Here is a 19,903-nt window from a genome sequence, read left to right on the forward strand (position 1 = left end):
GTAACCACTCAGCACAGGAGAGCTGCTGCGCCGAGACAACGGAGATGCAGTTACGGCGCGAGAAGCACGAGTAGGTCAGGAGGACGGTGAGCCATGCATAAAACAATGGGACAGGGGGGGTGGACCATGAATACAACGACGAGACCGGGGGAAGCCATGCATATGTGAGGGAGCACCAGGGCCGTAGTCATGGCTGAAAATATCGGGTCTTGCGCGCCCTGGTAGATACATCAGCATAGGGTTCCATACAGTCCCCATTCTCCACTTTTCCTGCACTTCTTCCTACGGCCTTCAGTACATGCCCGGGTCGTACCGCCTTTTGCGGTAGCAAAGCATCCTCCCTGTTAAGACTAACTACGCTTAGGAGTTCCCTCATCCGTTTTGCCCTGGATCTGAGGGCATCAGCCCATACAGTACGCTGCCACACTGTAAAGCCACCTGTGTCCCCATACTGATGTGGCCTTTGCTGTAGTCTCTGTTCCACCACTGCTGACACATGGCTGCTAAGGCTGTACTTCTGGCTCACTGAGCTACTGGGTAGCTCGGGCTCTAAAGCCCACCCGAGCTGTCCGGGCTCTCTATCCCCTCTTCCCCTAACCAGGAATCTGTTCCTGCCTTACCCCCAGTTAACTCCTCCTTTAGTTAACTATATACAGGGCTACTGCTACTAAACTATAGTGTTCCCCCTCTAGAGGCTTAACAAAGGCACTGCGCTTTCCCTATGTTAACATTATATATTCCTATACACATAGCAGAACATACACACACATATATATATATATATATATATATATATATATACACACATACACACACACACATATATATACTTATATATATATATATATATACACACACACACACACACACACACACACACATACATGTATACATAAAGGATATATTTACATAAAGGAAGGGAGTGGAGTATCACACAGTCCCGGTACACCCCTTACATTCCTCCTCCCTTTAACAATAGTCGTCCCTGACCATTCACCTGTAAAACTTTATTATGTACAGCACTTACTCCATCCACGAAGGGAGGCAAAATATACACTGCTCAACGTGAGCAAAGTCCTTTTCAAACAACGTTTGAGAGTCTCTTCTCTCTTAACAGGTGCCAGGCACATAGTCCTCCAGGTGACACCCGCAGTATGCAAACCAGGGTATTCAGACTCATGAACTTTCCGTAAGGTCAATAGTCTTTAAGGGAGGGCGTACCCCCTCCCTTTGAACTGAGTACTGCCCTTGAATGACAGATACACAGCCTGTACCAGGGCAAATTCCTACTTTCCAGCAGAAAAGGCACAACAGTAGCAACAGAACTAAAAATCAACACAACAGTTACTCTCCTGGCCGTACTGGCCGCATTACCCCCGACTTTGTTTCACGTCACTTTGGGCAGAGGCGCCCTGGAACGCTCACAGTCCCGTATAACCCTTCATTTTATCAATGTAATAGGGTGAAACGAGCACCAAAATTTTTTCAGCAGAAAAAAAAAAGTTTAGTTCAATGGCGCGCGTCCTGTGCCACTTTATCCGAATTAGCATTTTAGGCCTGTGTTCAATCTGACGAGGACTCTGCAGCCACAGAGTCCGTAGGCTGCCAGGACACAGCAGAGGCAGTGTTGGACCGGGCCCTCATACAGTTCCATATCCTCCTCTGGACAAAGTCATGCCCCTGGGGCAGTCCTCTTTATAGACGGACACCCAGTTCCCTTCATCTAGAGATCTCCCAAACTTTACAGAGTCGGTGTTAACACAGATCTTATCGTTGGTGCCCGCCTCACGTATGAATCCAAAGTTTCGATCTACAGTACATCAGCACAGACAAGCTAGCTGTGAGTGCGACGACCGGCCATAGCTCCTCCACCGGATCGGCGCCCAGATCTCCTCCCACTGCTTCTTCCCCTCTATCACACCCGCAATCCAGGCAGACTGTCCAGGGAATGGAAATGGGCCCACCACCAACTGGTGGAAATGTGATGCGCCTAATAATGTACTGGCGCAGACTGTGGATCTGGCCTCCTGAGCACAGTGGCCATGCAACAAGTCCAGAGGCCCCGGGTCACCATACTGTGGCCCGATACTAAAATTACGAGATTGGGGGACAGACCAACTTTCCGGGGTGAGGGGCCGAGGTGTACTCACCACCTCCCGTCTCAGCAGCCTGTGCGCGCCCGTCCCGCACCCGTTGGATTCCTGTGGTCGCAGCTGCGCAGCACAATTCCCGAGGCTGAAGTCCTGGCCCAGCCTTTACTCCGGTGTAGGTTCCTCAAGGGCGGTTGCCGTTTCCGGTCCGCTGGCCTCCAGCTCCTGATGAATCGGTTCCGGCGAAGAGATTCCTGCTCCGGAAGACATCGAAGTTCCGGCTCCGCAAGAAGAGGTTCCGGGCCCCACTGATGTCCCCCGGCTCCTGAAGATGATGTTCCTGTACTGGAAAGCATCGAAGCTCTGGCTCCGCAAGAAGAGGCTCCAGTTCCCACTGATGTTCCGACTCCGGCAGCCACCGGTTCTGCTCAGGTGACAGCACTAGAAACCGGTGAGTCCCGAACTCGTCCACAACTCCTCCTTGCTGTCCGGGTCCTCTCCTCTTCCTTAGGCCATTACCACTCCATATGGCCTACGCCCCTGCAATGGCGCTGCCGGTGCCGTATCTCGTAATGGCACCGCGCAGCAGCATGCAGGGCTTTGTGGGCCCCACCGGTCCCAAGGTGTGATCGATTCTGGCCGCTCCAACCATTTCCTAGCAGTCTGCGGCAGAGGGCGAGGTCTTTTTCTCCGCTGCACCCTCCATGGGTAGGGTGAGGGACACTGCTGAACAGAATTTCGCACCATCTCAGAGTTGTCATGCCCACAAAGGGTGTCATCATAGTTGTCATTCTCCTTGTTGGCTCTATTGTCCATCATCTGCAAGGCAGCCATCTTAGTCACAAAGTATCAGTCAAGTCCAAAGTTTCAATAGTCACAACCAGGGTTACAATATCGTCTATCTTCACGGCATCACCGCCTTGCAAGGCTGCAGGATCCTGCCGACTACACCAAGTGTGAGGGAGCACCAGGGTCGTAGTCGTGGCTGAGATTATCGGGTCTTGCGTGCCCTTGTCCCTCGTCACATGCAAATAGCGTACCACTGTCAGTGTACCTGTTTCTCCATTTTTCCGCACCTTCAGGGTCTTCTCGACGTTGCTTAAGACCCCCCTCCAGGCACTTGTGCATAAACAGACACACAGTCCAATTGTAACTTAAAACATAGAACTTTACTTTTTCCTTTTCGCAGCACATCCTTTTTAGATACATCAGCATAGGGTTCAATACAGTCTACATTCTCCACTTTTCCTGCACTTCTTCCTACGGCCTTCAGTACGTGCCCGGGTCATACCGCCTCTTGCAGTAATGCAGCATCCTCTCTGCTCAGGCTTACTACGCTTAGGAGTTCCCTCGTCCATTTCGCCCTGGATCTGAGGGCATCAGCCCATGCAGTAAGCTGACACATTATAGAGCCACCTGCATCCCCGTACTGATGTGGCCTTTGCTGTAGTCTCTGTTCCACCACTGCTGACACACGGCTGCTAAGGCTGTACTTCTGGCCCAATGAGCTACTGGGTAGCTTCGGCTCTAAAGCCCACCCGAGCTGTCCGTGCTCTCTATCCCCTCTTTCCCTAACCAGGAATCTGTTCCTGCCTTACCCTCAGTTAACTCCTCCTATAGTTAACTATATACAGGGCTACTGCTACTAAACTATAGTGTTCCCCCTCTAGCGGCTTAACTAAGGCACTGCGCTTTGCCTATGTTAACATTATATATTCCTATACACATAGCAGAAAATATACATATATATATATACACACACTATATATATATATATATATATATATATATATATATATATATATATATATATATATATATATATATATATATATATATATATATATATATATACACATATACACACACACACACACATATATATATATATATATATATATATATATATATACACACACACACACATACATACACACACATACACACACACACATTATATATTTAGATATAATATACATAAAGGAAATATTTACATAAAAGGAAGGAGGTGGAGTATCACATGGTCCCAGTACACCCCTTACACATACAACACGGGGAGCTACACATGGGGGCTACACATACCAGGACAGGACGGGGGGAGCCACACACAGCAGGACAGGACGAGGAGCCACACATAGCAGGACAAATCGGGGGAGCAACATACCAGGACAGCGACGGGGGGAGCCATGCATACCAGGACAGTGACGGGGGAGCTACATACCAGGACAGGATCGGGGAGCCACGCATAGCATGACAGGAATGAGGGGACAATACATACCTGGATTTTACTCGAGTTAATAAGCTTACCCAGTTTTCCATGACAAAATTAGGTGCCTTGGCTTATACTCGGGTCGGCTTATACTCGAGCATAAACCGTACTATTTTGTTTGTTACAGATGTGCAAAAATGATGGATAGATAGAAAGATATAGACATCTGTCAGATATATAATTTGTGCCTTGCATGTTGAGCTTGTTGTACATGTATTAAACTTATAAATAAATTAAAAAAATGACGTGGAGTCCCACCCATTTTTGTTAACCAGCAAAGAGTAAAGCAGACAGCTGATATTATCAGGCTGGGAAGGTTCATGGTTATTGGGTCCTTTCTAGCCTAAAAATACCAGCCAGCAACTGCCCCAGAAGTGACACATCACATGAGATGCTCCTATTCTGACGCTTAGCCTTGGCTCTCCTCAATGCTCTGGTGTACAGGCTATCGGGGTAATGGTGCTTGAGGGTGATGTCAGCTGCGAAGTGTCCAAATACACAGCTGACAACAAGCCCTGGTGCTATTAATGTAGATGTGTCAGACCCCAATTTTCAGCCCAGTAATAAAAAAAAAAAAACACAAAAAATACTTTAGTTCAATAAACACTCCATCACTCTTTCCCTGGTTCACCACTATTAAAAAATCTGCGGAGGCAGAGATGGTGAAGTTCACATTCGTTTTTATTTTTTAAGTGGAACCTTGGGACCACGGTTCGGGGGGCTCCGAAGGGGGCGTGACTAGTGAGCCCCGGGCACCCGTAGTAAAGCCCCTCAGGCAGGGGCAGAATGGAATACCCGGAGGACACAGGTGCTACCTCCAGTTAGATCCCGAACACATGGCAGCTGTCCCAGCGGGACCAAAAGGGATAACAAAAGTTACAGCAGAGTCCGTAATGCGCTGGGTCCTGGATCCGGTTAGTTGGTAAGGAGTCGGTTCCAGTGACCTTCACACAGTTCTTGGACTCAGATGGCTGTAGGCGGAATGGGATGGCTTAGGCCCAGATAGTTGCTGATATAACCAGGTAACACAGGATACTGACATGCTGTGGAAACAGAGAGCATTAGACAATGCACAGAGACTGCAGATGCAGTGCAGACAGGTTAGCATGAGAACTGGATGTAGCAATGATAGATAATCGTTGCTCCTGCGCTCTCACTATGGAGAAGCCAGAAATAGCAGCCAGTCCGCTGCCATTGGTTGATTCCATCTTTTGAATAATGCATGCCGCCCCTTTAAGAAGGCAAGAGAGCGGGCGGGCCCTATTAGCCTTAGTTACAGATCTCCTCACAGGACGCAAGGAGGAGGAGGCAGGAGTGAGGACAGAATGCTGAGCAGCAGCATGAGAGGCTCGAGGTGAGTGCCCAGAACGGAGAGCAGCGGCAGACCTGGGCACAGCGCCAGGACGGGGACCGGGTGTAACAGTATCCCACTCTTTACACCCCCTCTTCTTCAAGCCTGCGTAGAACAGTTTAAGAATTAGAGGAGCCTGGATGTTCTCCCTCAGGACCAAAACCCTTTCAGTCCACCAGGTAGGTCTTACCCCTTACTTTTTTTTACGGCCAGGATATGTTTTACCTCAAAAACATCATCCTCCGAGACAGGGTCAGGAGTGGTACCCGGATCCTTAAAGAAGGGACTCAAAACTACTGGTTTAGGGAGAGAAACATGAAAGGAGTAAGACACACGTAGGGAAGTGGGCAACTTCAGCTTGTACGAGACTGGATTGATCTGTCTCAAGATCTCAAATGGTCCGATGAACCGGGGACCCAATTTGTAGGATGGCATCTTTAACCGGCTGTACATAGAAGAGAGCCATACCTTGTCTCCGGGACGAAAGATAAGCGCATCCAAACGTCTCTTGTCCGCATGCCTTTTCATACGCTGGGAGGCTTTCTCCAGAGCAGTTTTGGTATCCCTCCAGACCTTAGAAAAATCTTCAGAGAAAGTATCGGCAGCTGGAACGCCAGATGATCCGGAGATGGGAAGAGGTATTCCGGGTTGCAATCCGAAGACATTCTGAAAGGGAGACTTTCCAGAAGATTCACTTACTTGATTGTTGAAAATTTGGCCCATGACAGCAAGTCTACCCAGTCGTCATGATGGGCGTTGACAAAGTGACGCAGGAATCCAGCCAGGATTTGATTTGTCCTCTCCACTTGTCCATTGGACTGGGGATGGTACGCTGAGGAAAAATCCAGTTCAATTCTTACCAGTTTACAAACTGCTCTCCAGAATCTTGAGGTGAGCTGGACTCCTCTGTCGGACACGATGTGGAGAGGGAAACCATGGAGACGGAAGATGTGCCGGATGAACAGGTCCGCCAACTCAGGAGCAGTTGGAAGACCGGGTAGTGGAACGAAGTGAGCCATTTTAGAGAAGCGATCCACCACTACCCACACCACAGAACAGCCAGATGAGATCGGGAGATCTGTGATGAGGTCCATCGCGATATGCTGCCAGGGGGCAGACGGAATTGGAAGAGGCTGAAGCCTACCTGCGGGTAGATGCTTGGCCGTCTTGTTACTAGCACAGGCTGTGACGTATTCCAGAATGTCCTTAGCCATGGCAGGCCACCAGTAGTACCGGGAGATGAGTTGCAGAGTCTTTCTCTGGCCGGCGTGACCAGCCAACTTGGACGAGTGACCCCATCGAAGGACACGAGTACGCTCAGAAGCTGACACGAAAGTCTTCCCGGGAGGCAGCCGGGCAAGATCAGTAGAAGCGACCGCGACTAACCTTGAGGGTTCAATGATGTGCTGCGGTTCTTCTTCTAGATCAGGAGGTAGAAAGGCTCTGGAAAGTGTGTCTGCTTTGACATTTGTGTCAGATGGGGGAAAATGAAGAACAAAGTTAAAACGAGCAAAAAACAAAGCCCATTGGGCTTGACGAGGATTCAGCCTTTGTGCAGTCTGGAGGTAAGCAAGGTTTTTGTGATCGGTGTATACGAATACCTGATGAAGAGCTCCTTCTAGAAGATGCCTCCACTTCTGCAGAGCCAATTTGATAGCCAACAATTCCCGATATCCAACAGAATAATTCCTCTCTGTGGAAGAAAAAACCTTGGAAAAAACCACAGGAATGCATTCGCCCGGAGGACGATTTCTGGGTTAGTACAGCTCCCGCACCTACTGAACAGGCATCGACCTCAAGAAAAAATTGTTCATTGGAGTTAGGACGATGAAGAACAGGTGTGACAGCAAAGGCCTTTTTGAGAGAAACAAAGGCCTCCTCAGCCTCAGGAGGCCAATCCTTTGGATTTGTACCTTTCCGGGTTAGCGCTGAGATGGGCGCCACTCGGGTGGAAAAAGTTAGAAATGAATTGCCTGTAGTAGTTGGCGAAGCCCAGGAATCGCTGTATGGCCTTCAACCCAGACGGATGAGGCCACTTGAGTACAGCCGATAACTTCTCTGGATCCATTTTTAATCCTGTGGAGGAAACAATGTAACCGAGGAAAGGCAAAGAGGATTGTTCAAAGAGGCACTTTTCAAACTTGGCGTACAGTCTGTTCTCCCTGAGCCTCTGTAAGACCAGGCACACTTGTCTGCAACGCGAGACCAAGTCAGTAGAAAAAAATTAGAATATTGTCTAGCTAGACAACAACACAGGTGTAAAGCAGATCCCTGAAAATGTCATTGACGAACTCTTGGAAAACAGCGGGAGCATTGCTTAGACCAAACGGCATTACCAGGTACTCGTAGTGGCCATCACGAGTGTTGAAGGCTGTTTTCCATTAGTCTCCATCTCTGATTCGGATCAAATTGTAAGCCCCTCTGAGATACAGCTTGGTGAAGATCCTGGCCCCTCGGAGACGGTCAAACAGTTGTGAAATTAGAGGCAAAGGGTACCTGTTTTTTATCGTGATCTGGTTCAGTCCTCGGTAGTCGATACAGGGCCGCAGGGATCCGTCCTTTTTCTTCACACGGAAGAAGCCTGCCCCTGCCGGTGACTATGATTTTCGGATAAACCTTCTGGCCAAGTTCTCTTGGATGTAGTCCGACATAGCCTGAGTCTCTGCCTAGGAAAGAGGGTAAACTCTCACATGGGGAGGAGATGTTCCAGGAAGAAGGTCTATTGGACAGTCATACGACCTGTGGGGAGGAAGTTTTTCAGCCTCCTTTCTCCCGAAGACATCCGAGAAGGACCAGTAAGCGGATGGTAATCCAGGCAGGGTAGCAGGTTGGACCGGGGGTGAAGCTGGTTCAATCCGGGTTAAACAACGGTCCGAGCAGGAATCTCCCCAACGTAGAATCTCGCCTGTTCTCCAATTAAGGACTGGTTCATGTTTCTGAAACCAAGGCAATCCTAGAAGCAAGGGGTGAGACAAACCAGGGTACACATAAAAACGGATTCTTTCAGAACGCATAAGACCTACTCGGAGTTCCATTGGCTCAGTCTGGAACTGGAAGGGTTCAGTCAGAGGCTGGCCATTGACAGTGGTTACCCGAAACGGGTTGGGAAGAGCCTGAACTGGTAAGTTGTACCGATCCACAAGCGTCTGCTGGATAAAGCTTCTGGCGGCTCCGGAGTCAAACAGACAGAGTCCAGAAAATTTTATTCCTCCGCAGGTCACGGAGACTGAGATCTGCAACGAAGGAGAGGAACGTTCTCTACCTAGGGTGGCCTCTCCTACCGAGCCTAGGCACAGGAGTTTTCTGACTTATTTGGACAGGAGCGGATCAGGTGTTCGGAACTACCACAGTACAGACCGCTTCCGCTTTTGCGACGTGCGTCCTGGCGGCGGCTGGCCAGACTTACTCGATCTACCTCCATAGCTTCGGGAGAAGAGGATGAGGTAGACGTCTTGGAAGAATTAGAGTCCAGGTGGTAGGACCTCCTGTCACGCTTAATCTCCATGGAACGCTCCTGAAAACACAGGTCAATCCGGGTTGCCAAGGAAATCAGGTCATCCAAGATGGTAGGCCTGTCCCATCCCGCCAGCTCATCCTTAATTTTTCCAGATAGGCCCTCCCAGAAGGTAGCCAGCAAGGCCTCATTGTTCCAAGATAACTCAGACGAGAGTGTGCGGAACTGAACAGCATACTGAGCCACCGTGAGGGCAGAAGCAGTCGACGTGACCCGGCCAGGTTCATCAAAGGTCCTGTGAAAAGTTTCTAGGAAAGATTGAAGATCATTAACCAGCGGGTCTCCTCCCTCCCATAACGGATTCAGCCAGGCGAGAGCCTCTCCTGCTAGACGTGACATAATGAAGCCCACTTTGGCACGGTCAGAAGCAAACATATGCCCCAATATTTCGAAGTGTAGGGTAAACTGATTGAGAAAACCCCGACACTGAGTAGGATCACCAAGGAAGTGGGTAGGAGCCGCCAGGCGGGGGCCCTTGCTTGTCATGACAGCAGGTATCTGGGTGTTGCTAGGTGAATCAGGAGCAGCCAGGTTCTGCAGAGAATCCATGCGGGTGGACAGGTTACGTAGATACGTCGTGATCTTAACCTGTTGATCTCTTAAACCGGTCACCTCTTGGCACAACTCCAACGTCAGAGGCCTCTGGGGTCCAGCGGATTCCATGGCCAGAGCAATCTGTAACGAATGGAAGCGGAGGCAGAGATGGTGAAGTTCACATTCGTTTATATTTTTTAAGTGGAACCTCGGGACCACGGTTCGGGGGGCTCCGAAGGGGGCGTGACTAGTGAGCACCGGGCACCCGTAATAAAACCCCTCAGGCAGGGCCAGAGTGGAATACCCGGAGGACACAGGTGCTACCTCCAGTTAGACCCCGAACACGTGACAGCTGTCCCAGCGGGACCAAAGGGATAACAAAAGTTACAGCAGAGTCCGTAATGCGCTGGGTCCTGGATCCGGTTAGTTGGTAAGGAGTCGGTTCCAGTGACCGTCACACAGTCCTTGGACTCGGATGGCTGTAGGCGGAACGGGATGGCTTAGGCCCAGATGGTTTATGATATAACCAGGTAACACAGGATACTGATATGCTGTGGAAACAGAGAGCATTAGACAATGCACAGAGACTGCAGATGCAGTGCAGACAGATTAGCATGAGAACCGGATGTAACCATGATAGAAACTCGTTGCTCCGGCAATCTCCCTATGGAGAGGCCAGAAATAGCAGCCAGTGCGCTGCCATTGGTTGATTGCATTTTTTGAATAATGCACGCCGCCCCTTTAAGAAGGCAAGAGAGCGGGCGTGCCCTATTAGCCTTAGTTACAGATCTCCGCACAGGACGCAAGGAGGAGGAGGCAGGAGGGAGGACAGAATGCTGAGCAGCAGCATGAGAGACTCGAGGTGAGTGCCCAGAACGGAGAGCAGCGGCAGGCCTGGACGCAGCGCCAGGACGGGGGCCAGGTGTAACAGCGGCAGACCTGGGCGCAGCGCCAGGATGGGGACCGGGTGTAACAGTAATGCTTATTGTGAGTAACATGCACTCAGCTCAGGTGTAGGGAAAGTGTAGGGTAAGCACAGGATAACATATAGGTTAATGCTTAGGTTAGTAGATAGCACTGTAGATAAACTAACAGTTATATTTTTGGGAATAGCCCAGATTGGGAGGTGGTAGGGGGAAAGTAGAAAATGGAACCACTTCCCTGGTTAGGGAGTAGTGAGAAAGTCAGTGAAAGTGTTTGTTGGAGGCAAGGTGAAGTTCAAGGTGCAGTGGGATGGAAGCACGGTGTGGACGAATCGTTCTGATTGTATGAGATCGCACAATACTCCCTTAGAATATTCTTGCAACCAACAACCCTTCCGTACAGAAGATGGACATGGAACTGCGCAACGGAAATGTAACGGGTCTCAGAAATACTGCGGTATCAAAAAGGAAATCCCTAGGGGTAAGAGGAACTGTTAACCCCTTAATGACCGCAAATATGTCTTTTAACTGACGTGAGATATAAGAGAATAGCATCCCCATACAGGTGACAATCCAGCAGCTGTTGGCTGTACACTATAGCTGACAAATTGCTGCATCAGCCACAATCAGTGTTTGCACCGTCCAAATCATTTTAACCCCTTAGATGCTGCTGTTAATAGTGACAACATCATATAAATGGTTAACAGAGTGTGGGGGCTTCCTCTTTATCCCCATCGGCACCCTGAGATCATGATTGTGTGGTCCTGATGTTTGCCATGGCAATTCAGGACCAAATAGTGGCCTTAGAGCCTGACGGCTGTTGTAACCTGTTCAGAAGTTAGCGGCATTTAGGTAGTAAAAAACACACTTTTTCATTTCTGTCATGCCACTTTGCATTAATGCCTGAAAATGACCTGAAGGATTAATAAACTACCTGACTGCAGTTCTCAATATGTCAGGGGGTGCCGTTTTTAAAATGGTATAACTTTTGGGGGTTTTCCAATATATTGCACCCCCAAAGTCACTTCAAACCTGGATAGGTCCCTAAAAAAATTTTTTTGTAAATTTCCTTGATAAAATGAAAAATTACTACTACATTTTTAGACCTCCTAAAATGCTAACAAAATAAATGAACTTTTTACAAATGGTGCTGATGTAAAGCAGGCATGTGGAAAATGTTATTTATTAATGTTTTTGTGTGATATGACAATCTGGATTAAAGGGATAAGCATTCAAAGTTTGAAAATTGCTAATTTTTTAACATTTTTCTTAAATTTCTGATATTTTTTATAAATAAAAACAAAACATATTGACCTAAATTTACCGTTATCATAAAGTACAATGTGTCACGAAAAAACATTCTCAAAATCACTGGGATTTGTTGAAGCGTTCCAGAGTTATTACCACATAAAGCAGAGTAGGTATTGGTGTGCACTCAAGGTCACTGTAGAAGCGAGGTGCTGGTAGAACGGACCGTGGTGGTCCCTGAAATAAGTAGCAAAAATTCACCGCACACTCTAATGAAATAGTTTGCAACCAACAGTGGAATTTTATTTTTGACAAACAGATAAGTGCCAAGTAACAAAAATTGTTCCAAAACCCAGTAAAATAGAAACACCTGATGTTTCGACCCTCCCGGGTCTTAATCATGGGGCTTACTTGGGTTCAAGCGGAATGGGAGCCAGGGTTAGAGAATAGCCATATATAAGCTTCCATGCAGGTAATGGTAGGCTGTAAATAAATGGTCACCTTTGGAGGATATGGAGTATACCATGTAGTGATAGGTAATAGGTTAGCGGTAACCTTAAGAGGCTTGAAAAACAGGCCCGGTAGAGTCCTATGCAAAAAAAAAAGGCTTTGCTTTTAGTGTGTAATTTTTTTTTTTCGTATCCGGTATGGTAAGACATATGCCAGGGAAGCAGGGAGCAAGCATATCCCGGACGGTCCTACAGCCTCAGGACGCAGTTTCCACCGCTGGCCACCTATGATTGGCACTACTCTGACTATAAGTATGCAGCAATACATATATCTTACCACATAGTGACACTGGTCAGATTTAAAAAATTTGGCTCCGTCACTAAGGGGTTAAAGTAGGGATAGTCTGAGCTGAAAGTAAGAAAATAATGGAAATGTACAGTGTAAAGTAAGCAAGTGGCGAAAGGTGCCCGACACTACGCATTAAAGAGAACCTGTCATGTCATTTCAAGCCTCTAAAACTGTCCCCAGTACGTGGTTAATGATGCAATGTGCATCACTAACACATTTTTTAAATTAAAAATGGAGCTGTAATGATGTCTATAAAGCACTTTATATAGTTACATCGTACTTGCTCATTTAGTCTTGCTTCATTTTTTATTCAGTCACGAGCATCGCCGCCCACTCAATTTGATTGATTTCCCTGGTTGAGCCAACATCACTGGAGTCCTGCCATTCATCAGTGTGGCGCATGGAGCTGCGCTTGCGCAGTGTCGAGTGGCAGTCGCGCTTTTTATTATTATTATTATTTATAAAGCACCATTGGTTCCATGGTGCTGAACATGAGAAGGGGTTACATACGAATTACAGATATCACTTACAGTAAACAAACTAACAATCACAGACTGATATAGAGGGGAGAGAGGACCCTGCCCTTTCGGGCTTACATGCTACAGGATGATGGGGAAGGAGACAGTAGGGTGGGGGGTTGCAGCAGCTCCAGTGGGGCAGGGAATTCCAGAGGATTGGGGCTATTCAGGAGAAGTCTTGGTGGCGATTGGTTGAGGAGCGAATAAGTGTGGAGGAGAGAAGGAGGTCTTGGGAGGACCGGAGATTATGTGAGGGAAAGTATCGGGAGATTAGTTCAGAGATGTAAGGAGGAGACAGGTTGTAGATGGCCTTGTAGGTCAGTATTAGTAATTTGAATCGGATACGCTGAGGGAATGGGAGCCAGTGAAGAGATTTGCAGAGGGGAGAAGCGGAGTAGAGAAGACAGAGATGAATTAGTCAGGCAGCAGAGTTGAGGATGGACTAGAGAGGTGCAAGGGCAGGGAGGCAACAGAAAAGGATGTTGCAGTAGTAGAGGCTGGAGATGTTGAGGACATGCACAAGTAGTTTAGTAGATTGAGGGTTGAGGAAGGGACGGATTCTGGAAATATTTTTGAGTTGGAGGCGACAGGAGGTGGAGAGAGCTTGGATGTGCGGTTTGAAGGACAGGGCAGAGTCAAGGGTTACTCCAAGGCAGCAGACCTCCGTTACAGGGGAAAGCGTGATGTCAATTGTTATAGAAAGGTCGGGTAAGGAAGATCTGTGGGAAGGGGAAAGATGTTTAGTTAAGATTTGTCCACATTGAGTTTGAGGAAGCGAGAGGAGAAGGAGGATATGGCTGATAGACACTCTGGGATTCTGGAGAGCAGAGAGGTGACGTCTGGGCCAGAGAGGTAGATCTGAGTATCATCAGCATAATGGTGGTACTGGAATCCGAGGAACTTTACGAGTTGCCCCAGGCCAAGTGTATAAATTGAGAAGAGTAGGGGTCCTAGAACAGAGCCTTGGGGGACTCCAACAGAGAGAGAGTGGGATGAGGAGGTATTGTGGCAGTGGGAGATGCTGAATGTGCGGTTGGAAAGGTATGAGGAGATCCAGGATAGGGCGAGGTCTTTGATGCCAAAGGAGGAGAGGATCTGTAGTAGGAGGCAGTGGTCAACTGTGTCGAAAGCAGAGGACAGATCCAGAAGGAGGAGTATAGAGTATTGTCCGTTAGCTTTGGAAGTAAGTAGGTCATTGGTAATTTTGGTCAGGGCTGTCTCAGTGGAATGATGGGGGCAGAAGCCAGATTGTAGATTGTCAAAGAGCAAGTTAGATGAGAGGTGGGAGGAAAGTTCAGCGTGGACATGCTGCTCCAGGAGTCTAGAAGCGAATGGAAGTAGCGATATTGGGCGATAGCTGGACGTGGCTGTTGGATCAAGGGTTGGCTTTTTAAGGATAGGTGTGATTGTAGCATGTTTGAAAGCAGAAGGGAAGGTACCAGAAGTTAGTGATAGTTTGAAGAGGTGAGTTAGGGATGGGATAAGAGTGGTGGTGATGTTGGGGAGGAGTTGGGATGGATCGGGTCAAGTGCACAAGTGGTGAGGTGTAATTTGGAGAGGTGAGCAAGCTCCCCTTCAGTGATGTTAGATAAGGAGGTTATGGGGCATTGGTCTGGTTTGCAAAGGGGTCGTGGTGGTTGAGGAATAAAGACTTGCTGTGTTTGGTCTATCTTGTTTTTGAAGTGTGCGGCAAAGAACTCGGCCAAGATTAGGGAAGTCGGAGGGGGCAGTGGTGGGGCAGTGGTGAGCGGAGGAGGGAGTTAAAAGTATTGAACAAATGTTTGGGGTTGTGGGATAAGGAAGATACAAGGGAAGATACAAGGGATGTAAAGTAGGCCTGTTTAGCAGAGGTGAGGGCAGATTTGAGTGCAAGTGTTGCTAGTTTGAGTGCAGTGAAGTCGTCTTGCGAATGTGTTTTCTTCCAGTGCTGTTCTGCAATTCTGGATGCTTGCCGAAGCTTTTTAGTGATGTTATTGTGCCAGGGTTGTCTATTGATTCGTCGCACTCTGTTATGCATGACAGAAGCGACCGAGTCGATGGCTGATGCAAGAGTGGCATTGTAGAAAGTAGTGTCAGTGTCGTGGAGTGAAGATAGAGGACAGTGGTAGAATAGAGTCAGAGACTGTGCGAGTGTCTAGATGTGCGAGGTTTCTGCGGGGGTGCGCATGCTGCTGGACATGGGTGACAGGTGAGGACAGGGATGAGAAAGGGAGTAGATGGCGGTCAGATAGAGGAAGAGGGTAGGTGGTGAAGTTACAAAGAGAGCAGAGGCGGGTGAAGACCAGGTCTAATGTGTGTCTGTCTGTGTGGGTGGCTGAGGAGGACCACTAAGTCCAAAAGATGAAGTAAGGGACAGGAGTTTGGAGGCAGCTGACTGGTGGGTGTCGATGGGGATGTTAAAGTCACCCATGATGATGGTGGGAATGTCAGTAGAGAGGAAATGAAGGAGCCAGGTAGATGTCACGGCCGCCGCTGATACTCACCTGCCGTGTCCTGTGCGCACCTCCCGGCGTGCACCCGCTCCCCGGCGCGTCCCCGCTGCTGACCTCCAGCCTCCCCGACGTCGCTCCCACGCTCCTCTGGCCGGAGCTCTGACGGCGTCATGTGACACTGTGGCTCCGCCCCCAACATGGCGGCGCCGCGTCATGTGATGCGGTGGCTCCGCCCCCAACATGGCGGCGCCCATCAGCTATTTCTGGCAGGCGTCTCCCCAGGTAAGACGCCTGTGAATCGTTCTCGGACTGCTGTCCTTTTGGCCAGCGCCCTGCACGCTCTCAGGCCCTGCTACACTTCTCCTCCTACCCCTGCTCTGTTAGGTTTCCTTGACTGTTCTCTCTCGGTTCGCTCCTCTGGCTGTTCCGTTTCCCTGTCTCCTTCCCGGTGTGCTAGCGCCCTGTGGACTCCTTGTCCGTGCCCTCTCTCACCCGCTCTCTCCTTCTGTCTCCTACCACTGACCTCCCGTGCCGCTGCTCCGCTGACTCTCCACCCTAGTTCCTCTGGTGCTCACCCAGTCGCCCCTTTGGCTCCGGCTGTCACGGTTCCATCCCTTGTGGGCCTGCCCCTAACACTCCCTGTATAGGGGGTGGCTCCACCTGGTCTAGCTCACCCGCAGGGGCTCTGGGGCCATGACCCAGAGGGTCCACTCCGTGTTGCTCTCCTTGTTTTCTGCCACCCGTAACACTCCGTAACAGTAGAGAATTGGTCAATGAAGGCAGTGGTCGGGCCCGGAGATCGGTATATGACAGCCACTTGGAGGTTGGAGGGAGAATAGATGCGGACAGAGTGGACTACAAAAGAGGGGAGGACAAGGGAGGGAAGAGGTGGGATTGGGTTGAAGGTGCAGTTGGAAGAAAGGAGAAGGCCAACTCCTCCACCAAGTCTGTTGCCAGAGCGAGGAGTGTGGGTGAAGTGGAGGCTGCCGTAACTAAGCGCAGCAGGGGAGGTGGTGTCGGAGGGTGTCAGCCATGTTTCGGTGAGGCAAAAGGAAGGAAAACTTACGAGAGGTAAAGAGGTCGTGAATCACATGGAGTTTATTGCAGACGGAGCAGGCATTTCAGAGTGATCCAGAGAGTGGGAGCAGGGTGGTGGTTGTCATGGGCATGGATCTGAGGTGGGAAAGATCTCTGATGTTTATGTTTGTTTTGGTACGATAGAAGGGGGTAATAATGGGAGGTATGAGCTGTGGGGGTCCAGGGTTGGTAGATATGACGCCAGCAGTGAGGAGAAGCAGAGAGAGGGAGAGTATGTGGGAGGAGGGTGGGTGGCTTGTTTTGTATTTTATTAGGAGAGCTCTGAGGTTGAGGAGCAGTTCAGCAGAGGAGGTCAGGTGGGGAGGCAAGAGGGAAGGAGAGATTACTATTTGGTTAGCGGGTGCTGGAGTGTGCGGATAGCCAAGGAGAGTGAGGATTAATAGAGCCAAAACTGTCAGCATGGTGAGGGTAATTTAGAAGGCAAAACAAATTTAGTACATCTAAACGCAGTGGTTAGTCGTTCCTTCTGGTCACTTCAGGCATATTTCAGAATTTATCCTTAGAAGATAAGCTTGCGCAGTGTGTAGCATGGAGCCAGCTATGCATGTGCAATGTTGAGTGGGAAGCTGTGCACGCGGGGGATTCCAGTGACGTCGGTGCAACCAGAGAAAACAATCAAATTAAGTTGGCGGCTATGCCCTTGACTGAACAGAAAATTAAGCACATCACTATAACTAAATGAGCAAGTACGATAAAACTATATAAGGCTAGTTTCACACTAGCGTCACAGGGCGAAGCGCACGGCCGCCGCTAAGCTCCGCCCCAGCTGCACCCCCTCCGGTCGGCTCCTCCTTTGATCGCATGACGCTGCATGCGATCAGTGTACCCTATATTTAGCGTTGGGTATGCTGGTCGTGTGCTGGCACACTTTTCCCGGCGTATTCGCCCTTTTGGAGCTGCGCCAACGTGCGCCAAACGCACTGTGTTGCATTTTTCTGCCCTCGACGCAGCGCCAAAGGGGCGGATGCGCTGGCAAAAGTGTGCCAGTGCATGACCAGCGTACTCAACGCTAAATATAGGGTACGCTGATCGCATGCAGCGTCATGCGATCAGAGGAGGAGCTGACCGGAGTGGGTGCGGCCAGGGGCGGCGCTTAGCGGCAGCCATGCACTGTGCCCTGTAACGCTAGTGTGAAACTAGCCCGAGTCTGTGTGCCCACGTAGCGTTTAAGCATTTCCGCTGCGTTTTTAAACGCACAATTCTGCCGCGGAAACGCTTAAGAAAAGCATTCCATTCAATCATAATTGAAAACGCACATGTTGTGGAATCGCTTAGCTGTAAAAAACACAGCATGTTCTTTAATTTTGCGGAATCGCACACGATTCCGCATACCATCAATTGTACGGGCAAAAACGCATAGGAAAACGCATGCTAAAACGCTTGACAAACGCTTAAAAAAGCGCGTCAAAAACCACATGCGTTTTCCCGGGAGCAGGGTGTGCGATTCTGCTCAGGAATATTCTGCTTCAGAATCGCTTCGTGGGCACATAGCCTAAAGCGCTTTTTGGACGTCATTACTAGAGATGAGCAAATTTGTTCAGATTCGGTTCCGAATACAATCGGAATCAAATTTTATTTTTGCAATATTCGTTGAACACAGCCAAACGTCATTAGAGTCAAAAGGAGTAAAAATTGCCGAATATGTTTGGAACCGATCATAAGACATACATTCAGCACAAATAGTGTTCGAGTATGGCCCGAATATGTCAAAATAGAGAAACAAAAGCATAAGCAGTATGGAGCCATAGACATTCAATTTATTCTACAAACCAAACTGTAGCAACAGAAAGAAATTTACCGTAATTGGAATTTAAAAAAAACATTCCATATAAAGATATAATTTTAACACATTTGCGTTGGTGCCCTCTGGTGTTTTTTTATTCCATCCTAAAACATCTATTGGGTACAGTACTTTTTTTTTTACATGGATTTTGAAAAATCTGCTTTAAAATCCACATCAAAAGGATTTTGATACGGATCCACTTCAAAATCTACTTAAAGAAAAAAAACATTGAAAATTGAATTTAGAAAGCACCAGGAAGCATTGTATAACAGTGATGTCTAAACAAATGCATTTTTTAAGCAATTCAAAAACATTTGATTATCCAACAGAGAAATGCAATATCTATTCAAGAGGCAACCCCTCTAACTAAAGATACCCCAACATGCACTAAGACAACCATTGTATACAGCAAACATTTACCACGTGCATTGCTTCCTTCACCCTGGGGATTCTAGCCACATACTTTTACTTTTGTTCTGCCTTTTAAACAATTACAGAAAAATAACTTCACTAGCGAATATTTCACAAACCTTCAATTTTATTATCATTGTTAAGTTTTTGTTTCTGAACTGATGTTCAGTTCCAATTAATTTTTGTCTTTAATTTGGGTGAGATTTACCGCCTTTCCATATTTACTGTAAATTCACAAAACAAAATGAAAGACAACCGAGATGTTATCATTTGCAGAGCAGATTACAAAATAAATGATCCGAATAGCTGCGGTGATCAACTAGTTCTTATAAACAAGGCCACTAATTATTGTTCCTGGTTTTAGTAGGGCTGAGTTTGAGGTGCAATAATAGGAAGATTTCAGTGGGTATACAAAAACATCATGCAGTCATAAATGTCAAACAGCTTAAAAATGTTTTTTAAAAAAAATCATAACTTGTTATTGTTCCAACCAAGTATATGTGACAGAGAGGGAACAGTAGGCTGTGGGAAGGAGAATGAACAATAAAGGGTACAGTAATTGCTCTTCATTGTATTGCAGAATGAAAAGCAAATATATATTGTATATACTGCATGTTTTTCATTCTGGAATACAAAGAAAAGCAAATACTCTACCCTTTATTTACCTATATATATCTTTATTTTTTTCATATAACATGTCCTAGAAGCAGCAGGGCAGTCATTATTGTGACCTGGTCCCCCACCTTAAAGGGAATCCGTCAACACTTTTTTGGGATATCATGTAAAAATATCATTCATTTTAGCGTCACCTCTGCAGTCTACAAGTACTTTTGATACCCCTTGACTCCCCACCAATGGTTTCGAACATAATCTTTCATTGCATGCGACTCAGTGCAACACTGCATGCGCATGCTCGCAGAGCAAGAAGAAACGA

General features: G+C 48.0%; 1 protein-coding gene across 6 annotated transcripts in view; it reads right to left on the reverse strand.

Moving 5' to 3' along the window:
• CNKSR2 (connector enhancer of kinase suppressor of Ras 2) overlaps positions 1-19,903 on the reverse strand; it is a 589,838-nt gene that overhangs the window by 514,557 nt on the left and 55,378 nt on the right. The gene's annotated exons all lie outside the window — the stretch shown is intronic.

Source organism: Dendrobates tinctorius, unplaced genomic scaffold (genome assembly GCF_039654945.1).
Source record: "Dendrobates tinctorius isolate UK_male_01 unplaced genomic scaffold, ASM3965494v1 ptg000016l, whole genome shotgun sequence".
In the NCBI taxonomy this organism is placed as follows: Eukaryota; Metazoa; Chordata; class Amphibia; order Anura; family Dendrobatidae; genus Dendrobates; species Dendrobates tinctorius.